We start from the raw sequence: 21,170 nt of genomic DNA, 5'->3' as shown, positions 1-21,170 counted from the left end.
GTGCAGTTTATCAGCTTTTACTTTTATGTGTCATGTTTTCATCTTGTGTAGATCTCTTTCTTTGTTTTCTATTGTCTTCTATCTGTGTCCGTATCTCTTTCAGTACCATACTTTATTATTGTTATTGTTTAATTTGCAGAGTTCTTTATATATTTTGGATACAAGTCCTTCAGATATGTGATTTGCAAATATTTTCTCCCTTTCTGTTTAGTCTTTTCATTCTCTTAACATTCTTCTTTACCTTTAAAAAAAAGATTCATTGGGGATCCCTGGGTGGCGCAGCGGTTTGGCGCCTGCCTTTGGCCCAGGGCGCAATCCTGGAGACCCGGGATCGAATCCCATGTCGGGCTCCCGGTGCATGGAGCCTGCTTCTTCCTCTGCCTGTGTCTCTGCCTCTCTCTCTCTCTCTCTCTCTCTCTGTGACTATCATAAATAAATGAAAAAAAAATTAAAAAAAAAAAGATTCATTCATTTTTTTACTTTAAAGAGAGAACAAGGGGAAGAGGCAGAGGGAGAGGGAGACAGAGTCTTAAGCAAACTCCATGTTGAGCACAGAGCCTGATGCAGGGCTCGATCTTAGGATCCTGAGACCATGACCTGAGCTGAAACCAAGAGCCTGATGCTTGACTGACTGAGCCACCTAGGTGCCTCTCTTTTACATTTTTAAAAACTGATTGCCAGCGTGGCCTAAGACTATATTTTTAATGATTGCTATTATTTAAAATTCACTGAGGTTTTTTAAAATTATTTTTATGAATGTTCCATGTGCAACTTAAAAGAATGCTGAGGGTGCATGGGAGGCTCAGTCTGTTAAGCATCTGCCTTCAGCTCAGGTCATGATCTCGGGGTCCTGGGATCTAACCCTGCATCAGATTCCCTGCTCATTGGGTAGTCTGTTACTCCCTCTCCCTCTGTCCCTCTCCCCCACTTGTACTCTCTCTTTCTCTCTCTCAAATAAATAAACAAAATCTTAAAAAAAATGAAAAAGAAAAAAGAACGTGCTGGGCAGAATTCTGTACATCAATTAGGTCAGATTGTTTGATAGTGCTGTCCAGGTCATCTGAAGTCTTACTAAATTTCTGCCTGCATATTCTGTCAATTTGTGATAATAGTGTGGAAGTCTCCAACTATGATGGTGTATTTGTCTTTTTTTCCTTTTAGTAGTATCATTTTTAGTGTATTTTTTTTTCATTTTTAGTGTATTTTTAAGCTCTGTTAAGTGCATACGTATTTTTATTTTATTGGAAAGTTGACCTTTTTATTGTCTAATGTTCCTCTTTATTTCTGATAATATTCTTCTGAAAATTTTGTCTGATGTTATTATAGCTACTCTGTAATATTTTGCTACTATTTTTCCTTTCTAGTTACCTTTTAGGTCAATTAAATATAAGAAAAGTTTATTTTACATTCATTTCTTTCTTTTTTTAAAGATTTTATTTACTTATTCACGAGAGACACAGAGGGAGAAGCAGGATTCCTATAAGGAACCCAATGAGGGACTGGATCCCGGAACCCTGGGATCATGCCCTGAGCAGAAGGCAGACGCTCAACCACTGAGCCACCCAGGCGCCTGTCTGTCTGTCTGTCTGTCTCTCTCTCTCTCTCTATTACTGTGCATAATGTTTCTTTTTTCTCTGGCTGCTTTCAAGATTTTCTTAGCTTTTTTTCCCCCCCAGCAGTTTGACTCTGATATACCACAGGGTGGTCTGTTGGGGGCTCTGAACTTGTATCTGTGGTTCAGTGTCATTTAATTTGGGGAACTTCTCACCTATTATGACTTCATCAACATTTTAAAAATGAGTAAGTTCCCATTCCTTTCTTCTGGGATTATAGTTATACTCATATTAGACTTTTTTTTATTTTTGTAGGTGTTCTTTTCTGTTTTAATTTCTAATTTTCCCTTTGTATTTCAACGTGAGTAATTTCTGTTGCCTGATCTTCAGGTTCCCTGATCCCTTCCTTGGCTGTGTTGATGCTGGCGGTGAGCACATTATTTATCTTCACTACTACATTCTTCATTTCTAGCACTTCTGTTTGATATTTTCTTAGAGTTTGTATTTCTCTTCTGCAGTTACCTTCTGCTCTCACATGGTATCTGCCTTTCCCATTAGAGCTTTTAACATGTTAAGCATAATTAAAAGTTCTTATCTGATAGCCTCCGTGTTGGTGTCATATCAGGTCCTGGTTCTGATGATTGCTTTGTTTCTTGGGAGGGTGATTTTTTTCCTTACCTTTCTCTGCATCTTCATTTTTGTTTGTTTGTTTGTTTGTTTGTTTGTTTGTTTGAAGCCAAAGATCTTGTAAAGGACAGTAGAGACTGAGGTAAATAGTTTGTATGCCTGGAAACAGACAGACATTTCCTTCTGCTTGGTCCTTAAGATGGGGTTTTGAGTTCCCCTGGTGAGGAATTGGACTGGGTTTAAGGTGGTTCTCACTGTGCCCACCCTCAGCACACCACAGGTTTCAAATTCCTGTAGTAAGTCCTTCTGCTTAGGTGGGAGAGGTGACCTTCCAGAAGGCTCTTTTGTCAACACGGAGCTTTAGGTCTTCCCTTCACACTGCTTCAGAGAGTCTCCTCTTCTCCCTCTTCTGTCCCTTTCCCAGCACCATTCTGCTGTTGCTGGTTACTCAGGCTTGTTTGCTTAGTGGTGTGCATAACAGGGAGGAGACAGTTTCTGTTCTTCCGTGTGGGCTGCAGTCTTCGGTACCAGGTCCCTGGGTTGGGGTGTGTGTGGCCCTCTCAGGTCTCTTGCCTCTCCCTTTGGGTAGTTGTGGGCACACCACATATTCCTGCCATCCTCCCAGGAACAGTTGTTTTCTTCTTTCCTTCTTGTAGGTGTAGTGGGTTGCTGCCAGGCCGAGTCTGTGATCTTTGCCTCCACAGAGAAAGGCATTTTCTTCCCAGAGAAGATGAGGGAAATGCAGCTATGGCAAATCTCAGCGCTCCTGCCTGGCTAATGTTCTTCTCTTCAAGGTCTGCATCTAAATGGCCCTTTCTTAGGGCTCCTTCTGATCTTTTCTTTTCTAAAGATTTGGCTTATTTATTTGACAGAAGGAGAGAAAGAGCGAGAGTGAGCACATACAAGCAGGGGGAAGGGGCAGAGGGAGAAGGAGAAGCTGATTAACCGCTGAGCAGGGAGCCTGACTAAGGACTCGATCCCAGGACTCTGGGATCATGACCTGAGCCAAAGGCAGACACTTCACTGACTGAACCACCCAGGAGCCCCCTGATCTTTTCTGAAAGCGAAAGTACCCAGTAAGGTTCCTAGAGTAGGAACCACCTCAGTATCTAAGGCTTTCAGAGGCTTCACTCTGTCTTGCCAGTTTATATTCTTCCTTCACCAATTCATCAATGGTTTGAACTGAACTCTTCTTCCTGGTTTTCAGTAAGCTTACCCCAGATAAGTAAGAGCTCACATCTTTCCTCCCTCAGAGGCTGTATCTCAGATTGTGGGCAAGTTTGTTGCTCTGCAACCTCAGCTCTCCAATGCGTTTGAAAAACTTTATGAATTTGACATTAGTCTGGCTTATTTTGTTGTCTTAACTATGGGAATGATGTTTCTTCCAGCTTACTGCATCCCAGAGTAGAAGCTGATTTCTTTGAGCCTGGGCTGCTCAGCCCCTCAGACCCCTTGTTGTTATTCATACATTGGAGTGTGCAGAACACTTTCTTCTTATGACTGTTGCTCTCAAGATGCTCTGCTGTGATTTGTAGTAAGTGCATGTTGACTCTTTTGTGGTACTTCTATTTGGGGGCATTTCAGATGCCCCATTTATTCCTTCTGCTTCCCCCTAGCAAATACTACCTGGTCATATTTTGGCTTTCATTGGGATATCTTTCCATCTAGTTTTGTTGTAGATGTTGTTTATGAGTTTTTTTAAAAAAAAAGATTTTACGCACTTCTTTATTTGTGAGAGAGAGCACGTGCAAGAGGAGGATGAGCTGGGGGGAGAGGCAGAGGAAGAGGGAGAAGCAGATTTCCTGCTGAAAAAAAAAAAGATTTCTTGCTGAGCAGGGAGCCTGATATGGGACCCGATCCTGGTACCCGATCCCAGGACCCTGGGTTCACGAACTAAGCTGAAGGCAGATGCTTCACAGACTGAGCCAGCGAGGTGCCCATGTTTAGGGGTTTTTGTTTTACTCTTGTAGTACTCCATCTGTTTTCAGTTAGTGATTCAGGGAGACGCAGAAACTGTGATGCCCCTGCTGCCACTTTCTCCCTAAAATCTTGCCCTTATTTTTAGAAAGATATTTTTGCTAGGTATAAAATTCTAGTTTGACAGTCAGTTCCTTAGTCTTTTGGTGAATGCAGTTTCAAAATTCAGTAAGTATCCAGGGAGACCTGACAAAATGTTGGACCATTTTGCTCCCTTCTTCTCATGAGAATCCTGGCTCTTCAAGCCTCTAACATTTTTTTTCTCCACCCCAAAGAGACTACTCAGAGATCTGCTGGTTTCTCTCTGCATAGTAGAGGGCCTCAGTCTAGGCCTTTTCTCCCGTCCCTACCCATTTGCCCTCATGCCCAGAATCAGCAAACGTCCTGAAGGAAAAAAGTAGCCACAGAGTATCAACACTTTTCTTTTTCCAAAGTCCAGTTGCCTCCTCATTTCTTTAATGCCATTCTGATAGATGTTTTTTTTTAATTTATTTTTTATTGGTGTTCAATTTACTAACATACAGAATAACCCCCAGTGCCCGTCACCCATTCACTCCCACTCCCTGCCCTCCTCCACTTCTACCACCCCTAGTTCGTTTCCCAGAGTTAGCAGTCTTTACGTTCTGTCTCTCTTTCTGATATTTCCCACACATTTCTTCTCCCTTCCCTTCTATTGCCTTTCACTATTATTTATATGCCCCAAATGAATGAGACCATATAATGTTTGTCCTTCTCCGATTGACTTACTTCACTCAGCATAATACCCTCCAGTTCCATCCACGTTGAAGCAAATGGTGGGTATTTGTCATTTCTTTTTTTTTTAAATTTTTAAAATTTATTTATGATAGTCACAGAGAGAGAGAGAGAGAGGCAGAGACACAGGCAGAGGGAGAAGCAGGCTCCATGCACCGGGAGCCCGACGTGGGACTCGATCCTGGGTCTCCAGGATCGCGCCCTGGACCAAAGGCAGGCGCCAAACCACTGCGCCACCCAGAGATCCCTTGTCATTTCTAATAGCTGAGTAATATTCCATTGTATACATAAACCACATCTTCTTTATCCACTCATCTTTCGATGGACACCAAGGCTCCTTCCACAGTTTGGCTATTGTGGACATTGCTGCTATAAACATCGGGGTGCAGGTGTCCCGGCGTTTCATTGCATCTGTATCTTTGAGGTAAATCCCCAGCAGTGCAATTGCTGGGTCATAGAGCAGGTCTATTTTTAACTCTTTGAGGAACCTCCACACAGTTTTCCAGAGTGGCTGCAACAGTTCACATTCCCACCAACAGTGTAAGAGGGTTCCCTTTTCTCCACATCCTCTACAACATTTGTGGTTTCCTGCCTTGTTAATTTTCCCTATTCTCACTGGTGTGAGGTGGTATCTCATTGTAGTTTTGATTTGTATTTCCCTGATGGCAAGTGATGCAGAGCATTTTCTCATATGCATGTTGGTCATGTCTGTGTCTTCCTCTGTGAGATTTCTCTTCATGTCTTTTGCCCATTTCATGATTGGATTGTTTGTTTCTTTGGTGTTGAGTTTAATAAGTTCTTTATAGATCTTGGAAACTAGCCCTTTATCTGATATGTCATTTGCAAATATCTTCTCCCATTCTGTAGTTGTCTTTTAGTTTTGTTGACTGTATCCTTTGCTGTGCAAAAGCTTCTTATCTTGATGAAGTCCCAATAGTTCATTTTTGCTTTTGTTTCTTTTGCCTTCGTGGATGTATCTTGCAAGAAGTTACTGTGGCTGAGTTCAAAAAGGGTGTTGCCTGTGTTCTTCTCTAGGATTTTGATGGAATCTTGTCTCACATTTAGATCTTTCATCCATTTTGAGTTTATCTTTGTGTATGGTGAAAGAGAGTGGTCTAGTTTCATTCTTCTGCATGTGGATGTCCAATCTTCCCAGCACCATTTATTGAAGAGACTGTCTTTCTTCCAATGGATAGTCTTTCCTCCTTTATCGAATATTAGTTGACCATAAAGTTCAGGGTCTACTTCTGGGTTCTCTATTCTGTTCCATTGATCTATGTGTCTGTTTTTGTGCCAGTACCACACTGTCTTGATGACCACAGCTTTGTAGTACAACCTGAAATCTGGCATTGTGATGCCCCCAGCTATGGTTTTCTTTTTTAAAATTCCCCTGGCTATTCGAGGTCTTTTCTGATTCCACACACATCTTAAAATAATTTGTTCTAACTCTCTGAAGAAAGTCCATGGTATTTTGATAGGGATTGCATTAAACGTGTATATTGCCCTGGGTAACATTGACATTTTCACAATATTAATTCTGCCAATCCATGAGCATGGAATATTTTTCCATCTCTTTGTGTCTTCCTCAATTTCTTTCAGAAGTGTTCTATAGTTTTGAGGGTATAGATCCTTTCCCTCCTTGGTTAGGTTTATTCCTAGGTATCTTATGCTTTTGGGTGCAATTGTAAATGGGATTGACTCCTTAATTTCTCTTTCTTCAGTCTCATTGTTAGTGTATAGAAATGCCACTGATTTCTGGGCATTGATTTTGTATCCTGCCACGCTACCGAATTGCTGTATGAGTTCTATCAATCTTGGGGTGGAGACTTTTGGGTTTTCTATGTAGCGTATCATGTCATCGGCGAAGAGGGAGAGTTTGACTTCTTCTTTGCCAATTTGAATGCCTTTAATGTCTTTTTGTTGTCTGATTGCTGAGGCTAGGACTTCCAGTACTATGTTGAATAGCAGTGGTGAGAGTGGACATCCATGTCTTGTTCCTGATCTTAGGGGAAAGGCTCCCAGTGCTTCCCCATTGAGAATGATATTTTCTGTGGGGTTTTCGTAGATCGCTTTTAAGATGTTGAGGAATGTTCCCTCTATCCCTACACTCTGGAGTTTTGATCAGAAATCGATGCTGTATTTTGTCAAATGCTTTCTCTGCATCTAATGAGAGGATCCTATGGTTCTTGGTTTTTCTCTTGCTGATATGATGAATCACATTGATTGTTTTACGGGTGTTGAACCAGCCTTGTGTCCCGGGGATAAATCCCACTTGGTCATGGTGAATAATTTTCTTAATGTACTGTTGGATCCTATTGGCCAGTATCTTGTTGAGAATTTTTGCATTCATGTTCATCAGGGATATTGGTCTGTAATTCTCCTTTTTGGTGGGGTCTTTGTCTGGTTTTGGAATTAAGGTGATGCTGGCCTCATAGAATGAATTTGGAAGTACTCCATCTCTTTCTAACTTTCCAAACAGCTTTAGGAGAATAGGTATGGTTTCTTTTTTAAACGTTTGATAGAATTCCCCTGGGAAGCCATCTGGCCCTGGACTCTTGTGTCTTGGGAGGTTTTTGATGACTGCTTCAATTTCCTCCCTGGTTATTGGCCTGTTCAGGTTTTCTATTTCTTCCTGTTCCAGTTTTGGTAGTTTGTGGCTTTCCAGGAATGCGTCCATTTCTTCTAGATTGCCTAATTTATTGGTGTATAGCTGTTCATAATATGTTTTTAAAATCGTTTGTATTTCCTTGGTGTTGGTAGTGATCTCTCTTTTCTCATTCATGATTTTATTAATTTGAGTCTTCTCTCTCTTCTTTTTAATAAGGCTGACTAATGGTTTATCTATCTTATTAATTCTTTCAAAGAACCAACTCCTGGTTCTGTTGATCTGTTCCACAGTTCTTCTTGTCTCGATTTCGTTGAGTTCTGCTCGAATCTTTATTAACTCCCTTCTTCTGCTGGGTGTAGGATCTATTTGCTGTTTTTTCTCTAGCTCCTTTATGTGTAAGGTTAGCTTTTGTATTTGAGTTCTTTCCAGTTTTTGAATGGATGCTTGTATTGCGATGTATTTCCCCCTTAGGACTGCTTTTGCTGCATCCCAAAGATTTTGAACGGTTGTATCTTCATTCTCATTAGTTTCCATGAATCTTTTTAATTCTTCCTTAATTTCCTGGTTAACCCTTTCATCTTTTAGCAGGATGGTCCTTAACCTCCACATGTTTGAGGTCCTTCCAAACTTCTTGTTGTGATTTAGTTCTAATTTCAAGGCATTATGGTCTGAGAATATGCAGGGGAGGATCCCAGTCTTTTGGTATCGGTTCAGACCCGATTTGTGACCCAATATGTGGTCTATTCTGGAGAAAGTTCCATGTGCACTTGAGAAGAATGTGTATTCAGTTGAGTTTGGATGTAAAGTTCTGTAGATATCTGTGAAATCCATCTGGTCCAGTGTATCATTTAAAGCTCTCGTTTCTTTGGAGATGTTGTGCTTAGAAGACCTATCGAGTATAGAAAGAGGTAGATTGAAGTCACCAAGTATAAGTGTATTATTATCTAAGTATTTCTTCACTTTGGTTAATAATTGATTTATATATTTGGCAGCTCCCACATTCGGGGCATATATATTGAGGATTGTTAAGTCCTCTTGTTGAATAGATCCTTTAAGTATGATATAGTGTCCCTCTTCATCTCTCACTACAGTCTTTGGGGTAAATTTTAGTTTATCTGATATAAGGATGGCTACCCCTGCTTTCTTTTGAGGACCATTCGAATGGTAAATGGTTCTCCAACCTTTTATTTTCAGGCTGTAGGAGTCCTTCTGTCTAAAATGAGTCTCTTGTAGACAGCAAATAGATGGGTCCTGCTTTTTTATCCAGTCTGAAACCCTGCGCCTTTTGATGGGGTCATTAAGCTCGTTCACATTCAGATTTACTATTGAGAGATATGAGTTTAGTGTCATCATGATATCTATTCAGTCCTTGTTTTTGTGGATTGTTCCACTGAACTTCTTCTTAAAGGGGAATTTTAAGAGTCCCCCTTAAAATTTCTTGCAGAGCTGGTTTGGAGGTCACATATTCTTTCAGTTCCTGCCTGTCTTGGAAGCTCTTTATCTCTCCTTCCATTTTGAATGAGAGCCTTGCTGGATAAAGTATTCTTGGTTGCATGTTCTTCTCATTTAGGACCCTGAATATATCCTACCAGCCCTTTCTGGCCTGCCAGGTCTCTGTGGAGAGGTCTGCTGTTACCCTAATACTCCTCCCCATAAAAGTCAGGGATTTCTTGTCTCTTGCTGCTTTAAGGATCTTTTCTTTATCTTTGCAATTTGCAAGCTTCACTATTAAATGTCGAGGTTTTGAACGGTTTTTATTGATTTTAAGGGGGGATCTCTCTATTTCCTGGATCTGAATGCCTGTTTCCCTTCCCAGATTAGGAAAGTTTTCAGCTAGGATTTGTTCAAATACATATTCTGGCCCTCTGGCCCTTTCGGTGCCCTCGGGAACACCAATTAAACGTAAGTTTTTCTTCCTCAGGCTGTCGTTTATTTCCCTTAATCTATCTTCATGGTCTTTTAATTGTCTGTCTCTTTTTTCCTCAGTTTCCCTCTTTGCTATCAACTTGTCTTCTATGTCACTCACTCGTTCTTCCACCTCGTTAACTCTCGTCGTTAGGACTTCTAGTTTGGATTGCATCTCATTCAAATGATTTTTAATTTCTGCCTGATTAGCTCTAAATTCTGCAGTCATGAAGTCTCTTGAGTCCTTTATGCTTTCTTCTAGAGCCACCAGTAGCTGTATAATAGTGCTTCTGAATTGGCTTTCTGACATTGAATTGTAATCCAGATTTTGTAACTCTGTGGGAGAGAGGACTGTTTCTGATTCTTTCTTTTGAGGTGAGGTTTTCCTTCTAGTCATTTTGCTCATTGCAGAGTGGCCAAAAGCAAGTTGTTTTGGGAAAAGGAGAAAAAGAGAGGAGAGAAAGAAGGAAAGAAAAGAGAAAGAGGAAAAAAAAGGAAAAAAAATGAAAAAAAAAGAAGAAAAAGAGAAATAAAAAGAAAGAAAGGAAAAAAAAGGGGGTGTGTGGGAAAGAAACAAATCATAAGGCAAAACAAAACAAAACAAAACAAAACAAAACAAAACAAAAAACCACGGGGGAGTATCTTCTGATTCTGTATATTTTAAGTCCCTTGGCTTCCCCTGGAAATTGTCCGTCTAGCTGGTCTTCTGGGGGAGGGTCCTTTTGTGCTGATTTTCAGGTGTTAGCACTTGGGGGAGCTGCTCTGCCCCCTGCCTGGTGCAGGGCTCAGTGGGGGTTGTTTACCCCGTGAGGCCCCAGGAGAAACAACCGCAGTGGCAGGGCCAGCTCTGGAGCCCTGGAGTCAGCTCCTGCAGTAACTCCGGAGCTCTCGGCCTGCAGGGCCTGGAGGCTCCGGGGCGGGGCCGCTGATCTGCTCAGCTCGGGGCAGGAGCGTCCTTGCTGTCCTGGGCCCTCCCGGCCTCTGCCTGTCCCGGGGCAGTCCGGATCCTGGGCTGTGTCCCGGTGCCCTGTGCTCCGGAGCCTGCGCTGTTGGATTCGCGCTCCTGGCCGCGCACCCCCCTCCGTGGAGCCGCCGCCCAAGCCCCTCTGAGCTGCTCCGAGTCCCACCGTGCGCGCTGCAGCCCTTAGGGAGCTCGGCGCACTCTCCCGGGCGCGCAGTTGCTTTGTTACTGTCCCAGGGAACCCGAGGGCATCCTCGCCCTCCTAGGTTCTGCTCCAACTCCCTGGGAGCCCCTTTCCGCCCGGGAAGGTTGGTGCAGCTCCTGCTTCTCTGGGACGGGGCTCTCCTGTCCTGGGGACACTCGCCCCGGCCTCAGCCTGGCTCCTCGCGGGTCCCTCCCCCTTGGAGGCCTTTGTTTCTTTATTTCTTTTTTCCCCGTCTTCCTGCCTTGATAGAAGCGCGAACTCTTCTCACTGTAGCATTCCAGCTGGTCTCTCTTTAATTCTCAGGCCGAATTCGTAGATTTTCAGGATAATTTGAAGGTTTTCTAGGTAATTTGGTGGAGACAGGTGATTTGGAGACCCTGCTCTTCCGCCATCTTGCCCCTCCTCCCTGATAGATGTTTTAGATCTTTATCTGGCTTTTCTAGTTCTTTTCAGTGGGAGTATCAGACTGCTACAAGCTATTCCATCGCATTCACAGAAGTCCACCTACACACTAAGTATTTTCACCCTAAATCTCTTCCTCATGAGCTGTAGAAATTGTTGAAGGGCAGTATCTTAGGAGACTCCTTTTCAGATTAGTCCATCACTGCTCTCCCAGAAGGAAGACTCTCAAAGGTGAATAAAAACGACCCAGACTGGAAATTATGATACGATTGCATCATATTCCTGACCTCTGTGTTAGGGTGGAAAAAGTAAGGTGTTATTGAAATCAGTACTAAATTAATTAGGTTAGAAAGCTACTCTTTTGTAAACACAGCAACAATAGGTATTTGTCCAAACTTAAGCACTTTCAGGGTCTGAGTGAATGAGACACCACCACCTTCTGTCATTACAAGGCCCACAGCAGAGCTGCTCCTCAAAATGATTTCCTCTTGATATGTTAATTGTTCTAGTAAAAGGCAGTCTTCCATCTGCTATTCAAGTATTCAGGCATAGGTGCTCACAGTAAATCGTAGTAGCAATGTCCCTTTTTGGATACAGGGAGCTCCATGCTGAGGAATCTGCCAGGGAAGACGAATGCCCCCGAGAGTAGAATTTACTCTGCTAAAGACCATGCTCTCTGCCACAATGCCATAGACTCCCCTGGCCAACTGTCTCACAGCAGTGCAGAATGTATCAAGAAAAGATTAGATCACATCTTCTGCAAGGTGGTTATGCTGGAGGCTCTCCAGAGAGGCTGGTAGGTCCATAGAAACTGTCTTCCTTTCATGGGACCTGTATTGCCATGAAAGTAGTGTTTGGATCTTAGCTCTACTGTGTACCAGCTGTATGACTCTGGGCCACTGACTCGCCTCTCTGTGCATAGATTTCCTTGTCTCTGCAATCATCCTGACCACGTTGGCTTCATAAGGGACAAAAGTTATTTGTAAATATCAAGGTGTAGCATACTAATTAGGGATTGGTATGATTCCTGTTGCTTTATCTCATTTTAGTGCTCCTGGAGTCCCAAGGCTGGAAGAGGTCTAATCCCACATTTCATCCAGTGCAGTAATCTTTTCCGTGTCCCAGACAGATGGCCTTTTAGCTTCTGTTTGCAGAGCTCTTTCAGAGATAGGCTAGGATTCCCTCATGCTTGTCTTCTTTTTTTTTTTTTTTTTTTTTTTTAATTTTATTTATTTATGATAATCACAGAGAGAGAGAGAGGGAGGCAGAGAGAGAAGCAGGCTCCATGCACCGGGAACCCGACGTGGGATTCGATCCCGGGTCTCCAGGATCGTGCTCTGGGCCAAAGGCAGGCGTCAAACCGCTGCGCCACCCAGGGATCCCTCATGCTTGTCTTCTAGCTCATATGCTGAGTCTTAGAAGTTCTGGAACTTCTGATCTCCTATGGTTGAGGAGGGGAGGACAGTGAAGACTTCAGAAGCCCAGGGCTGTGCTGGGTGTTTTGTTTTGTCTAGCTTTGGATTTGGGAAAGTGGTAGCCTCCTTTTGGGATGTCTCATCAGTTCTGAAAATGGGTTTGGCTGAATCTAGATCACCTTCTGTAAACACAGGGAAATTCCTAGGGGAGACCAAGTGCTAGTCCATTCCTTCAAGGTTTTCTTTGGGTCTTTGGGTTGGTTCTTCCTCTGAAAGTTCAAAATAACCTGTGATTCTGTTGAGGGCTGGAGGTAACCTACTTACCTAAGCTGTTACTCAACAGCCTGGGGAAGAAGAAATACTTTAGCAGTGGGAGGGACCGTTTAGCGCCTTCAGGTTATCTAAGGGACTAATTTATGCTGACCTTTATTGTATGCAAGAAATAGTCATAGACTCTGAAGAGATTATTTAATTTCATTATTGGAGATCATACACAGGCACTGTTTGTTTCACATTAATTACTTTCATTGAAGGTTACCAAGTGATACCTTCTTAACATCAGCCCTAATAAAATTAGCATAAACTTTGTTCTTTGTCAAAAGGCTACAGCAAATGATCTCTGGAGGTCTTTTCTGTCTCTAAGATAGGTCTACAATTCTTGGATTCCTTCTTGTAATTCTTCTGGAATGACTTGGACTCTTTTCCAGTCTACTTGTGATAGACTTCTTGTACAGCCTGGAGAGAGCAGTGGCCTGCATGGTCTGTCCTCCTCCCTTCAGTCTAAGGCTCTCTGGTGACTTGGAGGACTCGTATTTGGGAGTCTAATAGTCTAATATTGGGACTCTCCACAGACTGCTGCTCGGAGAAGTTCAAGGTCTCTGAGACGGTTTCTTTTTTTTTTTTTTTTTTTCTGAGACGGTTTCAATGAAAGAATTCCATCAAAAAGAATTTGCTGAATTGTGATTGCAAACAAAATAGCTTTGTGGGGACAAAATGTACTCCTGACAAGAGAGCCTTATGTTTATTTTCCAGCCTCTCCCAGTGCTTCACTTCTAATCTCTCCACAGAAGGAAACATTTCAACAGAGAACCCTGTGGAAATTGAGACCAACTATCTTCTCGAAGTCCTGAACTCCCCATTCCTACTTCTGAAGGCATCCTTTTGTTCACAGCAGCTAAAGCTAGCCCGAAGTCCAGTTCCTTGCGATGGTGGTTCTGTTTGGATGTTGGATACACACCATTCCAAGCATTGTGGTCTCCAAATGTAAGTTCAGTAGCATAAATGTCTTTTTGTAGCCTGGAAGAACTTTCTATCTTTGAGTTATCAAATGTGATAGTGTCTCATATTTTGCTGGTGCCATTTAGAAATTTGACTATCATATGGGGATTTTGGAATCATGGCTACATTGTTTTGTCTGGGTTATATATGGCTCCTTCATTCCAGGGGAAACCAAGTTCTTCATATACAGCACCAGTGTTCTCACAATACCCAGGCCGAGAGACTTGGGCAGGAGTAGGAGCTAGTTCTTATTCTGTAGGTAGCAACAGTAAAACATGGAGAGGCAGACATTTTTGCAAGCCACTGGTTCTTAGCTCCATTTTTTGGGACATTCCATGGTGTCTCATAGGATCTCAAAATGCCTCGCAAAATTGCTCTAAAATTCTCAAAGCCAAATTCATCTTAATTGAATTCAATCTTTTTTTTGAAGTTCAGCATTATGGGGTTGGGGTGGGTACATTTTACAAAAAGAAAACAACAACACCCTCCCCCCAATCCCAACCGGTTAAAACAAGTAAAATGGCAGATCTCAAAAAAACATTTGGGAAGCAGTGGACCAGTCCGTAAATACCAGAACAGGCATTAAAATAACCCAGGTCAGGTACCGAGAGGTATAAATTCTTGACTCATCTTCCATGGATCTGTATTTAAATACATATCTTGTGTGATGGCATGTCTGAAGATATTTTTCTTCTGGGTAGGCTTTCTGCCACACTTGGGGATGATCCTAATGACCTTTTGGAGTGACCTGATTTTTTTTTTCACTGCTGGAAAGGTGAAAAAATATACATTGATATACTTGAACAGTGAGCAATTTAGTTTGGCTGGAGGACAGGCTTACTTTTTTTTAAAGATTTTATGTATTTATTCATGAGAGACACAGAGAGAGGCAGAGACACAGGCAGAGGGAGAAGCAGGCTCTCTGCGGGGAGCCTGATGTGGGACTTGATCCCAGGACCCCAGGATCACGACCTGAGCCGAAGGCAGATACTCAACCACTGAGCCACCCAGGTGCCCCCTGGAAGCACAGGCTTATGATGGGAGAATCATACAAACATGTTTGGAAAGGTAGGTTGGGGCCACATGTTTGAGGGCCTTAAATACTAACTGAGGTGTTTAAATTCTCTTTGATAGGCAGTTTGGAGGCATTGAAGGTTTTTTTTTTTAAAGATTTTATCTATCCATTCATGAGAGACACACACAGAGAGAGGCAGAGACACAGGTAGAGGGAAAAGCAGGCTTCATGCAGGGAACCCGACGTGGGACTCGATCCTGGGTCTCCAGGATCACACCCTGGGCCGAAGGCAGCGCTAAACCGCTGAGCCACCCAGGCTGCCCTGAAGGTTTTTAAACAAGGGTTGAAGGAGAAATATGGAATGGCCAGAGTTAGACTCTAAGGATATTAACAAGGCTGGAATGTGTGGGTTCGGCCCAAATTGAGATAAGACAGATCAAGCAGAAACTTTCAACAGCCTCAGATGAAAGGTGTTATGAAGGTGTATGCAACTTGATTGTGAGCTCTTATTACACTGATATTTAAAAGCAGGTGAAGTGTTACCTCTTTAATTCCACAGACTTTCTATTTGTTAATGCTGGCTAAGATTTCTCCTGGCTCAACTGAAAAAAAAAAAAAGTATCCTTTGCCTTGCCTTCCAAGGGTACCTGTTCAGAAAGGGGTTCTCAAGCTGTGTATAGTATTCTTGGCATCATGAAGTCTGTGTGGTTCCACGAAGCTCCAAGTCCAGACTGACCATCTGCCGTTTATTGTGTTAAAAGAGGGGACATCACATAGACTAAGTCTGAGGTATTTAACCCATACATGCCTTCAGACTTGTCACATGTGAGCTTGAGCAGTGGAGCCTCATTTTATTCCGATGTTTGAGGAAATGGAGGAATTTCCCTGCACTCAGTGTGACAGCCACTATTTGGCTTATGCTCCAAGGGGCAAATATAAGGGCTGTGTAGTTTCGATCTGAGTTTTTCTAGTCAGTGGCTTGGGATGCCCAGCAAATATTTAAAGGAAATTTTGTTTTAATTGAAAAAAAAAGGTATTTTTCCATACCTTTCACTATATGAACTTTTAGCAAAGGAGACTTCTCCCTTTACATATTTTGATGATAAACAAAATCTGTCATCTTCCCACTAAGTAAGAGAAATGGTGCCCAAAAATGGTAGAATAATTTTGAAGTTATGGGAGTACCATAGCATCCACAGGAACCTTGGCATGTAGAGTTTTATGTAAGCCCTTGGCAGTGAGAGGTGTCAACTCTAAAACAGAGGAAACCTATTGCAATGCAGTTAAGTTGGTATATTGATGCGACATTGACTTTGTTGCTGCCATGTCCTTACATAGACTGCTCATCTGGCCCCCACTGTTCCACTTACTGTGACCATCTGTATATTTTTATTTCAAAGAAGATCTGAACCATTTTATTTCGGTTTTGACCTGCTTTCATCGCTGCCCATGCCTGTCCTGCTCCACTAGGTGGCATTCTTACCCATGAGACTACTGCTGCCTTGTACACTGGAAGAAGCTGCCAGGCGGTGGGCTGGGCTGGGCTTGGCTTTCCTGTGAGAATGAAACGCATGTGGGTTGCCTTGTCCCTCTACTCCTGTCAGCACCAAGATGCTATTTCAAACCTGCTGCCTTTCAAAGTCTTTTATTTTATTTTTTTCAAAGTCTTATAAATGTTAATGAATACCTACTCTGTGCAAGGTACTATGGTAGGCACCGAAACAAGATTTGAGCTAAACCACTGTCTGGACCTTCCAGGAGCTCAGAGCATAGTAGCAGGGGGGCAGGTGGCACAAGAGCTAGAAGAGGGCCACAGCAGGGGAGAGAATGCTTTTCACTGGAGGCTCTGGGTGACCAGAGGCCTCGCAGGCGTAGTGGCCCATGACCCTGATGTGTGGGACTGTTGGCATAGGGTGAGAGGTTCCCTGGCATGCCCTGGGAGGGAGAGACTAGCACTGTTGCACTATTTCACTGGTAGTGCCCCATGTTCTGCCTCAGAGGCCAAGGGAAGAAAGCAGTGGCCACAAACGTTCCCTCCCATCCCAGGAACAGCCTGCGCTCTCCCACAGTCTCGGAGACAGATGATCAAACGTGTTCCCACTGCTCCAGAACCAATGAGTGCAAGTATCTATGGCTCTCTCAGTTGATTTTACTTGTTAGGTTTTTTTTTTTCTGGAAAATACAAAAAAAAATGGAAAAATCACACCAAGAGTAGCCATTGGTCAAGTTCCTACCAACAAGAATTAATCATTCTTAACATCTTCATATATTGATTTCCAACATTTTCTGTGTTTATATATAAACAGACAACATATTAATGCAGACAACATATTAATTCTCATTTGTTGTAATTTGTGTCCTTCCCATTCATAGAGGACCAATTCTTGGATTCAGTTTTGGGGTGCCAAGGTGCTCCGACATAAGTGCCTCTCAGCATAATGGCAGCAAAGAGAATTGTTATGTTGTTCTACCTTTCTTTCTCCTTCCTTGCTCCTCCAATGCAAACTTAAATTTTTTCCCCCAGAGTTTAAAATCACAATGTGGAAAGTGTGTAAAATGCAGAAAGACGAAAATAAACAAACCATCTGTGGTTCTACCACTTGGAGAGAATCGTAGTTGATGTTCTCTTTGATACGCTTCCTTCTAGCCTTTTTTCTACATAGTTTTTTAGAACATTAGCTGCGTATTGTATTTAGTATTTTATAATGTGCCTTTTCCCTGAATTGTTTCTGTATTTATATATTCTTCTACCTCATGATTTTTAGTAGCTGCCCAGTATTCCATCCTATAGCAATATCATACTTGGTAATTACTATTGCTAGACATTTAGTTGGTCTCCTTTTTTTTTCTTGCAACTGTAATAATGTGTGTTCTTGCGCATAAATCTTTACATGAATGTGTGGCCATCAGGATAAATTTCTAGAAGTGGAACTTCTGAGTTAATGATTATGAACATTAGAAGGCACTCTTTCATTGTATCCTTCTTTAGCAAAGTAGTATGTTTATCATAGACCATGTAGAAATGCAGAAACACAAAAAGGAGAATATAATATAAAAGAATATTCTTACCATTCAGGGGTAACCACCATTAACCTTTTATCACAACCATTCAGTTGTCTTTTCCCTGTATTCTACATGCTCTTCCATAAGTTTCTTTTTTTTTACTTAATATATTCTGAACCTTCTTTTAGGTTCATTATCCTTCTACACCTTCAGTGGTTGTGTAGCATTTCATTGTGCAGAAATGCTGCAGTTTATTTGACCACCTTGCTACTGTTGGGCATTTAGGTCATTTCTGTTTTCCCATACTCTACAGAAAATGCAGAGATGAGTATTCTGTGGCCATGTCTCTGCAGAAATCTTTCATTGCTTCCTTTGAATGAATTCCTGGATGTGCAGTTGTCGGTTCCTACATGTATGCACATTTTTAAGCTTTTGATGGGTCTTCTCATCTTAGAGGCAGAGGATGGATATTTGCTCCTTTTGTCTCAATTCTTGATTATCACTGAGGAATTTTTTTTGCCAGCCTGATTGCAAAGAATTAGTGCCTTATTTTAAAATTTGTATTTACTCGATTGCTAGTGAAGCTGAGCTATTTTCTTTTCTTTACACTTTTGCCCGTTTTTCTGTTCTGGTATAGATTTTTTTTTTCTTATTCACTGAAGAAATTTTTAAAATGAATTTAAAATATTAATTCTTCGTCATTCGTGCAGGTTTTCTCCTCTGGCTAGCTGTTGCGATGAACTATATGTCTAGATTTCCTGATACTAAACTACAGTCCTGGAATAATCCCCTCATGCTTACGGTGTAGTCATCTTGTCCTGCTGGGTTTGCCTTGCTGGTATTCTACTTAGAGTTTTTGCATCTCTGTTTGTAACCAATGTTAATCTTCAGTTTTCCTCTGTGTGTCTGTGTGTGTGTTCACTAAGTTTTGTGGACAGGCTAACTGTAGTTTTATTAAATGAATGGAGCTGATTTTTTCTTCTTCTGTATACTGGGAACTACTTTTAAAGCATGGAATTTACTGTCTCCTTGTCAATTAGAAAGAACCTGCTCATAAAACTAAGCGCTATAATAACCTTTAGAGAAAATGGCTTTGAACAGCATGCTTTGCCCTGTGTTTTCTAACCTCTTTGTGAGTCCAATTTGCTTTCTTAGGAAATCATACATTCTGAGATTTTAAGATTTATCAGCATTTTTCAAGCTTTTTTTGTGTTATAATCCCCATGCCTTATAATTCATCCATTTAAAGTCATTTCTAGTAGATTTATAGAGGTCTACAACCATTGCCACAATTGCCACAATACATTTTAGGACATTAAAAAAAAAAAAAAAACTAAAGAAACTCCATAGCCATGAGCAGCACTCACTCTCCATTTCCCCTTAACAGTCCCCTGCCCCCAGCCACAGATTAGGTAACCACTAATCTGTTTTCTCTCTCTATGGATGTGCCTACCCTGGACCTTTTGTATAAACGGAGTCATACAATATGTGGTCCTTTGTGACTGGCTTCTCTCACTTAACATATTTCCAAGGTTCATCCAATTGTGACATGTACCAGTACTTCATTCTCTCTATGTTTTGTTTTTAAAGTAATAGACCTTTTTTTTTAGAGCAGTTTTAGGTTTATGGAAAATTGAGCAGATGGTATAGGGTTCGCATATACTTCCCTGACCATAGTTTTCCCCGCTAGCATCTTGCACTGATGTGATACCTTTGTTATAATTAATAAGCCAACATTTTTATGTTATTATTAACTCATACTGTATCAGTGACATATTAATAAAGTAATGTGGTAAGTTCAGAATTTATGTTAGGGTTCACTTTTTGCGTTGTACACTTCTGTGGGTTTTGACAAAAGTGTGATATGTGTCTACCACCATGGTAGTTGTATAGAATAGTACCTATAGAGTAGTTCCACAGGTAGCACAGGGGACTTGTAGCCCTGTCCTTCCCTCCTTTGCCAGAGCCTCTAGCAACCACTCCTTTTTTCACTTTCTCCATGGTTTTGCCTTTTTTAGAATGTCACGTAGCTGGAATCCTACAGTATGGAGCTTTTTCAGATTGACTTGTTGCACTTGGTCGTATGTGTTTAAGGTTCCCCCATGGCTTTTCATGACTTGATGACTCATTCCTTTTTAGGGATGAATGATATTCCACTGTCTGTACATACCATAGTTTATTTTATCCATTCCTGTACTGAAGGATATCTTGCTTGCTGCCAGGTTTCAGCAACTATGAATCAAGCTGCTCTAAACATCTGGGTGCAGGTTTTTGTGTGGACCTAAGTTTTCAGCCCTTTTGGGTAAATACCGGGAAGCGCAGTTGTTAGATCATATGATAACCATATGCCTTCTTTTGTAGGAAACTGCCAAATTGTTCCACAGTGGCTGTACCATTTTGCATTCCCTCTAGTAATGAGTGAGAGTCCCTGTTGCTCAACATCCTTGCTAGCAATGTCACCAGTCATTTGGATTTTAGCTGTTCCAATAGGTGGATACTTGTATCTCGTTGTTTTAATATGCAATTCACTGATGACATATAATATGGAACATCATGCCATCTGTATGTCTTCTTTGTGAGGTTTTTGTTCAGATCCTTTGCCTATTTTTAAATTAGATTCTTTCCTTATTGGTGAGTTTTAAGGATACTTTCTATAATTTAGATACAAGTCCTTTATCAGATAGGTATTTTGCAAATAGTTCTCCCAGACTGTGGCTTTTTTTTTCATTCACTTACCAATGTCTTTCACAAAGAACAATTAAAAAAATAAGATTTTATTTTTAAGCAATTCTACACCCACCATGGGGCTTGAACTCAACTCCTGAGATCAAGAGTCGCATGCTCCATCTACTGAGCCAGCCAGGTGTCCCACAATTTAAAAAATTGTTTTAATAGCATCCAATTCCCTTTCATGGCTAAATAATATTCCATTGTAAGGATATACTCTACATTGTTTATCTGTTGATCAGCTGATGGACACTTGGGTTGTTTCCTTTTCGTCATTATAAATAATGCTACTGTGAACATTTGTGTACAAGTTTTTGTTTGGACACATGCTTTCATTTCTCTTTGGTGGATACCTAGGTGTGGAACTGCTGGGTCACAGGACTGTTCTATCTTTAACTTTTTGTGGAACTGCCAAACTGTGTTCCATAGAAACTGCCTGACTTTTTCAAAGCAGCTGTACCATTGTACATTCCCACTAGCAATGTAGGAAGGTTCCATTTTCTCCATATCCTCACCACCTCACCACCACTTGTTATTGTTAGTCTTTTTGGGTACAGCCATTGTAGTGGGGGTAGAGTGGTATCTCATGGTGTTTAGTTTTCATTTCCCTAATGACTCAACATTGAACATATTTTCCTATGTTTATTAGCCATTCGCATATCTTTTTTTTCCTCTTCTTTATTCTCTTCCATGGGAATGAATGGATTCCACTAATATCTTCATACAGATAATTTCCAAATA

General features: G+C 41.5%; 1 long non-coding RNA gene across 22 annotated transcripts in view; it reads left to right on the top strand.

Annotated features, from left to right (window-relative positions):
* Nucleotides 1–21,170, top strand: part of LOC144308084 (uncharacterized) — a 293,749-nt gene that overhangs the window by 10,433 nt on the left and 262,146 nt on the right. For all 22 annotated transcript variants that reach the window (XR_013374728.1, XR_013374717.1, XR_013374724.1 and 19 more), the window contains one exon: nt 13,474–13,669. This is a non-coding gene — a long non-coding RNA (uncharacterized LOC144308084). The remainder of the gene's footprint in view (nt 1–13,473; nt 13,670–21,170) is intronic.

Source organism: Canis aureus, chromosome X, assembly GCF_053574225.1.
Source record: "Canis aureus isolate CA01 chromosome X, VMU_Caureus_v.1.0, whole genome shotgun sequence".
Classification (NCBI taxonomy): Eukaryota; Metazoa; Chordata; class Mammalia; order Carnivora; family Canidae; genus Canis; species Canis aureus.
This window is presented reverse-complemented; position numbering and strand designations above follow the sequence as displayed.